Source organism: Cricetulus griseus, chromosome 3 (genome assembly GCF_003668045.3).
Source record: "Cricetulus griseus strain 17A/GY chromosome 3, alternate assembly CriGri-PICRH-1.0, whole genome shotgun sequence".
Taxonomy (NCBI): Eukaryota; Metazoa; Chordata; class Mammalia; order Rodentia; family Cricetidae; genus Cricetulus; species Cricetulus griseus.
This window is the reverse complement of record NC_048596.1, coordinates 119783936-119795054: the sequence shown is the minus strand read 5'-3', so window position 1 is coordinate 119795054 and position 11119 is coordinate 119783936. Positions and strand designations below refer to the sequence as shown.

Genomic DNA, 11119 nt, shown 5'->3' with positions numbered 1-11119 from the left:
CTTCTAGTATGTGGAGCCTGGCTGACATAGGTATGTCACCTGGAGTGGGCTTAGGCGATTTACAGCTTCACCCAGTTTCCAGTTTACTCTGTTGGCTTCTTCAGTGTTCAAATATAATCTCTGAGCTTCAAGCTCTGGCCCCTCTGCTGTGCTTTTCCTGCATTATCCACCTGGGCTCATAATCTCAAGTAAACTCTTCCTTCTATATGCTGCCTTTGGAAATTTTATTTTATCATAGCAGCAAATGGTAGCCAATATACATCCTTCTCTATGATATCCACATCAGGTACATCTGCTTGCTATGCCTCTGGCTACCACCTGACAGTCTTCACCAACTTTTCTGACTCTCTTGTGTTAATGGCTATACTTCAAGTAAAAATATTTGGAACAAGAAACACATGGATTTGAGAGTGAAGCAGCCTTGGCCAATAAGAGAGATCAGGAAGAGTGAAAAGTCATAGAGGGCAGGCAGGAGGGAAGATGTCTGCTACCTCTGCTCTGCTGTTTTTTTTGTATCTATGTGGCTGTAGAAGGTAATGTTTCTCTCTATAGCTGTATTTTACATTGTCACCAAGCTGTGCTGTATACTTAGATGCCCTTCCCCTACTCCTTTGCTTTCTGAGGCTTGACTATTCCTATGTAGGGACTGTCTTCAATGAAACCTCTTAATTCTAACCAAACTCTGGTTTACTAGACATGTAACTCATGCTATTGATCCTGTTTACAGAACAATGGCTACATATTTTATGCTCTCTGTGATGGTTTGATAAAATGAAGATTGAAATTATCTGGAAGGTCAGTTGAGTTCAGTCAGTATATGAACATAATTTGCAGCCACGACTCCCATTCTTGGTCTTTTCCATCTTGCAATATCATCCCAACAACAATATTTTTAATAATAAGGCATTTCAATCATAATGGTTTATCACTTACTTGATTTTTTTCCATGCTGTTCTAACATCTAGAGTCATAATCATAGGCAGTACCTAGTGGTGTTCTAAGCACATGATAAAGCAAATCCGCAGTAAGAAATAGTGAGGTTTCTTGCTCACTATTTGAATTTGAAAATGTATCTACACAAGAAATACTGCAAGATGTATGGCAAGTCCCAAATACATCACTGATTCTTGAGAAGGGACAGTTGTCACAGTAGAAGTCCTTAGCTACACCTTAGGAAGAGCAGACCTGGCTCCTCACAGCTGGATGCTCTTCAGGTTCCTGTTTCTTGTTCCTTCTGAGATATGGCTTTATAGACATAGTTATATTCTGTTCTACCCTCTGGTCATTGCTCTCATATCAATGTATGTAAATCCTACAGGAGAGGACAACTCAACAACAACAACAAAAAAAAGATTACCTTCCAAAAGACCCAAGCGTTTTTTTTTGTTTGTTTGTTTTGTTTTCCTTTCTATTTCCAATATTTCATTCCCTGCTTTGGGAAGCAACCTCTTATCTCTCTCTGCCATTTGGACATTTTACTTTACTGCTGGGTCTTAGAAACTCATGAAGTGTGTATCCTCTGCTGGATGGGACCTCATTCCAAGTGATCTTTCCTTTATTCTCATTTCTACATGTCTGTCTAATTCCTTCTCCCATCTTAGTGTTATCTGTGATTTCTGAGATCTTCTATTGGCTTCTATTGGCTTCCCATCCTTGTTAGCCAGTGTGTGCTCAAAAAACAGCTTGACTGATGGACTTCACTTAAAGGAATGGACCTTCACCCTAGATAAGTGCTTTGAAGCAGCAGATGAAATTTTGCTCCCCTGAAATGTAATAGATGTAAATCAGATTAATTGTCTCTGTGACCCTGGGAACATCCAGGAGCTCATTTCCTGCCTTAGTCTGAAGAACTTTTAGGTTAACTTTTGGTAGGTAGAGTGGTTGGGACCAGCTATTTGTCATCAATAACTGCATTAAAATACAGAAGTTTGAAAATTTTGACAAGTAGGTTGTGCTTAGCTTTCCAGTAAAGAAAATTCCAGTTACTTGGTTCCTTTATCCAATTATTTTCTCCTCTTCTATACAAAAGTTTCTATTTGTGATCACAGGAGACACAGGAGCTCCTTTTCTTCTCCTGTTCCTCCAGGAAAGAAGCAAGGTCATGAAACTGTGGGGTCTTCTCCTGTAAAGTTTATAATTTCAAACTTGAAATTTCGTGGACAGCCACCAGCCTTAACTTCTTTTAAAGCTTATCAAACCTACTTTCACAGAAGGTGAAATTACATTAGGGGATTTTGTTATAAAAAATATAAAAGCGGGTATTAATATAAATAATTATAACTATTATTAATTGAAGCTTCATTGATAATAGCCCCTAAATGGAAATGTTCACAGGTATATCAATTAGGTGATTGTATTAAAAAATTGTGATTGTATACATATGGAATACAAAATCAATATAGTTAATAAAAGTATCAACTATACATGTGAAAAACTGAATGAATCCAAATGTAATTATGCTAAGTGAAAGAAGCCAAATATTTGAGGTGTTGTTGGTACAACTTCACCTGGATGAAATTCTATAATGTGTGGATGGTTTGCTAGAGCCAGAGAGCAGATTGACCATTGCCTGGCACTGAGCTGGCTCAGAGTGAAACCAAGTATGTAGAAGTGTGACAGGAGAGGAAAGGTAAGGTCTGTTGTAGGTGCATCAGTTATATGGTTGTGCGGTTGGCTTCAGAGTTGTGTACACGTGCCAAACTTAACCATGCTGTGTACTTCAGATACATGAAATTTACTGAAGATTATGTCTCAGTTAAGAACAGTTTCAAAGAGAGATTTATAGTGAGAATACTTATATTCAAAAAACTCCCAAAGCGTGTGATGCTGGCGATTTACCAAACTTCCTTATTTATGTATGTGTTTACTTGATTGTGAAAGGGAAATAAAATGAATTTAAGGTAGTAGAGGCTATGTGAACCTGAACTTGTTGATCATGTGAAGCACTTGAAACAATTTCTAATGTATAGCAAGTACTCCATGATGTCAGTTCCTTTCTAAATAGTGTGTGTCTGGAAATTACAACTCACTTAACCTCTAAATAATCCAGTAATGCACTTAATGTTCATCATATACACCCAGAATTGACTTCTTCTGTCATAGAGCAAATGAAAAAGATACAATTTCTTTTATAGATTGTCATGTTGTCCCTTCAGTAAGCCACAATCCAGCCCAAGGCTGAGAATAGTCCTTCTCATGTTGTCTCTGCATAGGTGACAGGATCAAGTTGAAAGAGCATGGGGCAAAGAAGGATCCAACTGAGGCCAGTTCATCCATTCTTCCTTTTTATACTTCTACCCCTGAATAGTCTATGACTGCATTTTCAGACTGTATGTGTTTTCTTTAAAATCTACAATTTCTCTCATTTGGCTGGCTCTTTATTTCCATATTGTCAGATTACATGTCTTATACCTTCTGCTTCCTATAGCAAGGTAAGATAATAAGATTCCATAAGGAAGCTGGAAGTTCACAGAGGTTAAAAATTACTTTCAAACATAGTTGATTTAAGTGATGGCAGTCATAATGTATGGTATTCCTTCTGCTTTAGAGTTCTTATCACAGCTTTTGCTGTGACCTGGGAGCCCTAAGTTGGCCAGGCTTCACTCTTTATCACCATTGTGACTCTGACACCCTGTCAAATATTGACTGCTCCAGGGTCTGAAGAAGATCCTGGAGGTGCTCATCAGCAACATCAACCTCAATGACTTCATCAACAAGCTTTTCAGGGACAATAGCTTAGAGAGTGTGACACCACAGAGAATGGACTCTTGTGTATCCTTGGTATAATACACCCTGAGCTCCAAAGTCTCTGATAGGGGCCACTTCTACAGAAGACTGACCATGAATATGTTCCTCTCCAGAATGACCAAACTACTAAAATGTGTGGTAATTAAACCTCATTACACTAAGCGATGAAGATAATGAGATTCTTTAGTGCTGATATTTGACACACCAAACCAAGAAAAAGTTGCAGACTATGAAATGAGGTTATTGGATTTAGATTTTGAGCATCTTGGAAACCCAGTTCAAGAGTACAGCTGTCTACTAAGCATGCCTTCTGGTGAATCTGCACATATATACTGAGCCCTTAATCTTATTGAAGATACTCTTATAATAAACTGGGCAAAAGTTGGGTGAAGTTTCCTGCAAGTGGAGAACTTGGAAATAAGAACATTAAAATTTCCCTAGCAAGTAATGTTGATAAAGAGGAGAAAACAGTTACCATAGAGATTAAGGAGCAAGTTCCACTATTTTTTTTTTTTTTTTTTTTTTGCAAAAGCTACTCCATTGTCTGCTACTGTAACACCCAGTATATCTGCAGAGGTACCCCTTGCTGTAGAGTATAAAATTGCTGACATGTGTCACTTAAAGTACCATTTGGCCTCCAAGATCAAAGATGAAAAAGAGTCTTAGGTGTTGAAAGAACCTGAGAAGGCAAAGCCCTTGAAGACTGCTTTTGAGATGACAGCATGTTCTGCAGTCTTCTCTGCTAGCAGATTTGTACCTTAGTACATATGTAGATATCTTCTGTAAATAACATTTTTCTCTCTGTGTTCTCTAAAATTTATTTTAAAACTCCAAAGTCAAAACTGGTCTTGTTAACATAAACATTTCAGTCTTAGGAATATGGGTGAGCTTTTATTCATTTATTTCTTTATTTATTTTAGCTTTTTATTGTTTCTTTGTGGATTTCACATCATGCAACCCAATCCCTTTATCTCTCTGTCCCCATGTTTTGCCTCCTACCCCCACCCCAATAAAATAAAGTAAAAGTTAAAAGAAAAAAATCTCATCACCAGAGCTGTAGTGTAACACAGTAAACCCTTTTGTCCATACATCTGTACTCTCAAGTGTTCGTTGTAATGAGTCATTGGTCAGGTTTGAGGCCTCTGACTTCTGCCATACTATTGCTAATGGGTCCTCACTGGAACTCCTCTTGGATATCCTATTACTGCCCTGTCATAGAGATCCTACAGCTTTAGGTCTGCAAGTCCATCCCCTTTATGAGTTCTAGCAATTCACAGATGGGGTGAATGTTGGGGTGGGCCAATTTATAGCCCTGGTTCTGGGCCTGAATTTTAGCTGGGTGGGTCAGTCTGCCAGCTCTCCTCATCCTCACCACCACAGTCAGCTCTCCAGTACTGCCCTAGCTAGCTCACTCAATGCAGCAGGCAGCAAGGGGCTGGGCCACTTCTCCTGCTCATATGTCCTCAGAGCTAGCTTGCCTACATCCACACCAACTGGTGAGTTTTCAGAACCAAAGGGTCTTGATGCTGAATACATTTTTAAATATTTTTCAACTTGAATAAAGTTAACTGAATTTTGAGGGGGTAAATGAATAAACCTTGTTCATGTTTAAAACCTTGACTAAAGCTCAGCCCACAGGGCTGCCTGACTCACAGAACTAATGCGAGAATAAAGAGAGGCATTAAAGACAAAGAGCACTGATAAATGCAAACACCATTCAATAAGATATCTTAGGGGTTGTGACAATATTAACCTGTATACCATTGACTTTGGAACTGAGAGTCTCAACATCTGAGTCCAGCATGGTTATCAGACAGTGGAGTCCTTTGAAGACATTGTATGAGGTCTACAACACCCAGTTTCTTGATTTAGAGAATAAATTATCTGTCTCCTAGGGGATTGGTTGTATGTAATGATGTTTCTAAGGAGTCAAAATCTCTTCTTATGGCCCCTTAAGCAGCCCCAATCGTATTGAGTTCAGTAGATGCTTAAGCAACAAGTTGGAAAGGAAAACAAGAAGATGAGGAGTAGGGACAGGACCACTGAGATAAATAGTCTCAGAGGTCATTAGGACTATATAATAGTGAATGTTCTTTCAAGGTCCCATGTTCTCTTTTCTCAGCTGAATCGCTGTAATTACCAAATGCACTCTCCACAAGTCTTATTCTCCAGAGATGTATTCATTTCCATTGCTTTGTTCCAGCCTTCCTGAACTCGCTTTAAGCATGCTTTAGTAGTAAAAGAATATGAATTGGCTTTCAGAAGAGTATGATAGTAATAATCCACCAACTCAAGTACAGTGTCAGAGATTGTGCAGGTCCCTGTATCAGTGGCTTGAGACGGCAACCCAAGTGATAGGATCCCTGTGAATGCACAAACCTAACACTCACTACAGGTTTCTTGTAGCCTTCATCTGCCCATCTACCTTTATGAATGATACCATTATCACACTTTTCCAAACAGGGAGGACTCACTTCAAAGTTATTCATCCCAGAAACTAGTATAAAGAAAGATGGTCCCATCACTTCCTAGATTTATTCAGAAGAATTTTAATATGTGAAGAATAATACAATTTCAGAATTACTCCAACACTGTTGTCCACAGACTGAAGCCTATTGAACAGACAAAACTGCCACCTCAATTTGTGAGTCCATTTTTGTTGAAATACACTCATACACATTTCTGCACCATGATGTCATACATGAATGCTTGCAATAACCATATTATGGCCTGCCAAACCTTTGATATTTACTAACTGACTCTATTCAACCAAATCTCAGTAACCCCAGTCCTGGGTGATAAACAAATTGTTCTGGTGGTCAACATTGATGCAAATGTGAAAATATTCAAGAATTTGCAGAAGTGTATTCTTTTTCTTGAATTTTTATTTAAACCAGAAACAAGACTTTTTTACATATCAATCCCTGTTCCCTTTCCCTCCACTCCTTCCCTGCCCCCCACTAACACCTTACCTATCCAAAACCATTTCTGCTCCCCAGGGAGAGTGAGGCCTTCCATGGGGGAGGTCTTCAGAGTCTGTTATATCCAAGTGTATTCTTGATTTTCTTAGTGAATCTGGGACATATTTGCTTTCTTCAAATCAAAACAAGGAAGAAAGCCCCAGGTATGTGGTTACAACACCTTGGCACAGCAAATGCAACTGATCATTTGTGATTTCTGCAGTATAGCTCTGTGTGAATGAAATGCTTCTGCCTTCATGGTCGTTAAATTCTGACCCAAATGCTGTCAAGAAAAACAAATCAAGGTATTATCAATATTATCTACTTTTTACAAATACCATATGGGGGTGGGGGTCTCTGAGGAGGTGAGTGACAGATCATTGCATTCTAATGTCTCTTAATGAGAGACTTTTTACACCATTCAGTTTTAACTTCTTGATTAAATCTTCCGTATTTTATACTGTTATTTTACCCATTAAGCAGATGAATATGAAGACTTAAGTAAATTATAAGGATTTCTGAAGCCCAAACCGTTACAAAACTGATAGCTTTGTCTCCGAATGGTGCTGTATGACTCTAATTGCAGATACTTGGGAGAGCAAAGCAGGGCTGTAATTTCAAGAACAATTTAACAATGTCCTGTGGGTATGTGTGTCAATGGAAGAGTACTTGCCTGGATTATACAAGGTTCTTGGGTATAATTCCTTGTCCTAAAAATAATTTAAGAAATGTGTGCTAAGTTAATAAGCCAAGAACTTATTTCATAACACAATCTGTTTTCAGATCAAAAGTGATAATATATCCTTTCTTTCTTATCATGTGCATGCAGACTTTTAGGAAGAACTAGAATGCAAAGGACATTGGAAGTAAGAGTGACATGTTGCTAAATATTTATTTGATTCATGTCTGGAGGTCTAAGAACAGGCACAAAGATGAAATTAAATGAAAATAGACATTTGGTGATGCTCAGAGTTGTATCTCATATATTTGAGGCCCTCTCCTTCCTGCTCCCATCCTCCTCTTTAGGCTTAGGGAGATAGGCCGATACAGTTATACTTATAGGGACAGGGATTAGCATTCTCACCAGAAGCAGCTAGTGTGTCTGCAGGACCCTAACATTGGCCCATTTAATCATTGCAAAATCACCAACACAGCCACAAGGTATCAATGGTGAATAGTGTTGATTTCGCAAAAAAAAAAGTCATTTACTAGACCCCATGGGTCATTGTCTCATGTTTACCTTGTGGAGAATTTCAGCAGCATATTGAAAAATACCTCATAACTAAAATCTTGATCACATGTCTCAAGCAAATAAAACAAATATTGGAACCAATATTATTGACATTATTCCACACAATTCAGCCAACAGGCTAAAATGTATTTGACAGAAACAGACAGAAAGGTATCGGGCTGTGAAAGAGAACAGAGAACGCATGCCACATTTTTACTTGGTAAAGATATGCAAAGGGGTAAGTCAAAGTCTTCTGCAATCTTCCTGGGATAGTCAAGTTTTGAAGGTCGTAAGAAGCCAGGAAACTAAACATGACTAGGTAAAGTTGACTAACTAGATTAATTATTATAACAAAACAAAATTTGTGTATAAACACATATAGGTACAGAGAGAAAGAGGGAGAGAGAGAGAGAGAGAGAGAGAGAGAGAGAGAGAGAGAGAGAGAGAGAGAGAGAGAGTAACCCTGTGGAAAGACAGTCTCACGGCTGAAGGAAACTCCTGCTTGGCTCTAGATGAAGCAAACAAAAGTAGCTGCATTTTAACTCAAACAGATAAGAGGAATCAATGATGGAGAGGGTTGGAAAGTAATGTGTTAAATGTCCAATGGTGTATAAAGAATGAAGTGTATAGCTAAGACACAGAGCTGTGTCAGTAAGGTCCTTGAGATCCAGTTAGCTTAATCTCAGTGGAGTTACATTCGGTTGCTGACACCTTGTCAGTGTCACAGCTTCTGGCCTTGGGGAAAGCATAAGGAGTATTGCTCCATGCTCCCTTTGGGAAAAGAAAACACATGTGGTCTTTCCATCTCTATCTCCGTAAGTGTGCCCTAGTTCTGATTTTGAGATCCCTGACTGTTTCTCATGGCTTATTTCTCCAGAGTGTATGATTTACACTCCCCTCGAACTATTTTTCTTCTATTTCTTCACCAGGTTTCTAATCCCCCCAGGTTCACTCTGCTAAGCAGTTCAGCATTCTTGTCAAATTTAATTAATACACTATATGTTTCCCCTTCCATATCATTGAGAAAGATGCTGAATATGATAGGGTTCACGTCACTGTCCTTCCAAAGGGCTATCACTTCTGCTCTCTTCCCTCTGTATGTAGCCAGTCAACTCTCAGCCACTTCAATTTCTCAGCTCCAAGATCATTTAGGTGCTCTGATGGACTATCTATTGTGAAGTGCTGAAAGTAATGCATTAATAGAGTCAAGATTGGGGACATTCACTGAATTATATCTATCCTCTCATTTGCTAATTAAACCCAATAATGAAGCTGAAACTTTTCTGGCAAGATGCCTTAATTATTAATGCTACAATTGGTTTTTATAATTTTTCATTCTTCTTATTTAGTTGTACACACACACACACACACACACACACACACACACACAGACACACACACACAAAGTTAGGAAAATTAAGTTTAACTGTGTGGTTGCTGATTATGACCACATTGTAAAAGAATATTCAGAATTTGAGTACTTACTAAAGCCCAGTGATAGGAAAAGTAGAGACTGAGAGCTTGGGTCTCTGATGGGTTTTATAGGACTATATTAAGAGAGAATTCCTATTGAATATCACTCCAATTGCCAGGGTCAGCCCTAAATCCCTTGTGAAACTCAATGGCTTAAATGAAAGCATAGAAAAAAGGCAAGAATCAAAGAGAGCTTTGCAGAGGTGAAATGGGTTTTAGGAAGAGGCTGGACAAAGATTTTAGAGTAAGTCCCTGATTTCTGGTTCACTTATTATTGTAAGATACTGACTTACCTAATGACATTTAAAGAGAGATAATGATGCCTGGTCATTTCAAGCTACCCAGTGAGTAGGTAAGTAAGTACTGAACATTCTCATCTGTGGATGCTTCAACCAAAATAAATGATAAAAATGGAGATGCATTCCACAGAAAGAACACTTCAGAATTTGAATTTTTATTTTTCCTGTGTGGCCAATATACAGTACAATATGTTCTCAGTGTTTAATACATCAAGAAGACAGTGCTCCCAATTAGTCATATGACCACCAAGGCAAACAACTGATAATCTTCAAGAACTGTGCTGCTGAGCTGGGATGTTCTATAAGCCAGGCACATTTTTTGGCATTTTTTACTTGATGCTTTCAATTCATAATGGGTTTTTGGATGATGTTGTGCCATGACATATAAAGGCACATAGGAGAATCTAGAACCAAGGGAATTCTTGAAATAATCACCATCTCCTCAAAGGTCACATAACATTCTCACCTGCTATCACAGTGGCAGTTCTCCATGGAGAGCCTACTGGAAAGTTAATCATAACAAAGGACCTGAAAGGGAGTCCAAACTGAGGCTGTGCATGTGCAAGGAGTGTATCAACTTGAGACTTGAATAAGAAAGCAAATGCCAAGGGAACAAGACTTATGTATCATGTGAAAAGACTTAGAAAGTAATGCATGAGCAACTGGAAACCAATGAGAACCCAAGGCAAGAAACTCAAGCAGTCAAGAGGAACTGATGCAGAGACCAGGACCAAAGCTGCTTACTGGCTTGTTCCTCATGGCTTAGCCAATTTGCATCTTTATCACTTTCTTGGGATGACATTTCTCACAGTGGAGTCACTTCCATACCAATCATTAATCAAGAACCACCCTCACTCCCAACAATCCAATCTAGTGGAGGCATCTTTCTCAAGTGTGGTTCCCTTTCCTTTTCCCAGATGTCTGTAGCTTGTGTTTAGATGACAAAAAACTAACTAGCACATAGTTCAAAAGAAAGTCAAATTGGTCTAAACTGGCTGATAGTGAAAACAGATCACAGTCATTCTTGAAGCTGTCAGAAATAATTTCAAGAAATAAATAGTTTCAAAAATAAATGATGATGAAGGAAGCAGGCAGTGGAGGCTTTCCTCCCAACTGCTCCATTTGGGCAATCATAACTGGTGCTATCACTCACTGCATGGAGAACATCTGAGGAAATGGATCTGGGGAAGTGCTTATTAAATTGGATCTCGAATAAAAATTAACCAGAGTTTTTAATGTTTCCTCATTCCTATCACTTACATAAATATCTCCAAATATTGTTCTCTGAGACAATCACCCAGGTTCTAATGAGGTAACAAGAAAATTACACAGTGCTGGCAAAATCCAGACAGACTAATCCTATAATAAGGCATTCAGTTAATTCTACAACTTCCATGTGTGGAGAGGTT

General features: G+C 38.6%; 1 pseudogene; it reads left to right on the top strand.

The window, feature by feature from the left end:
* The first annotated feature begins 771 nt into the window (after positions 1 to 771).
* LOC100772992 lies at positions 772 to 4413 on the top strand (annotated as a pseudogene).
* Positions 4414 to 11119: the final 6706 nt, after the last annotated feature.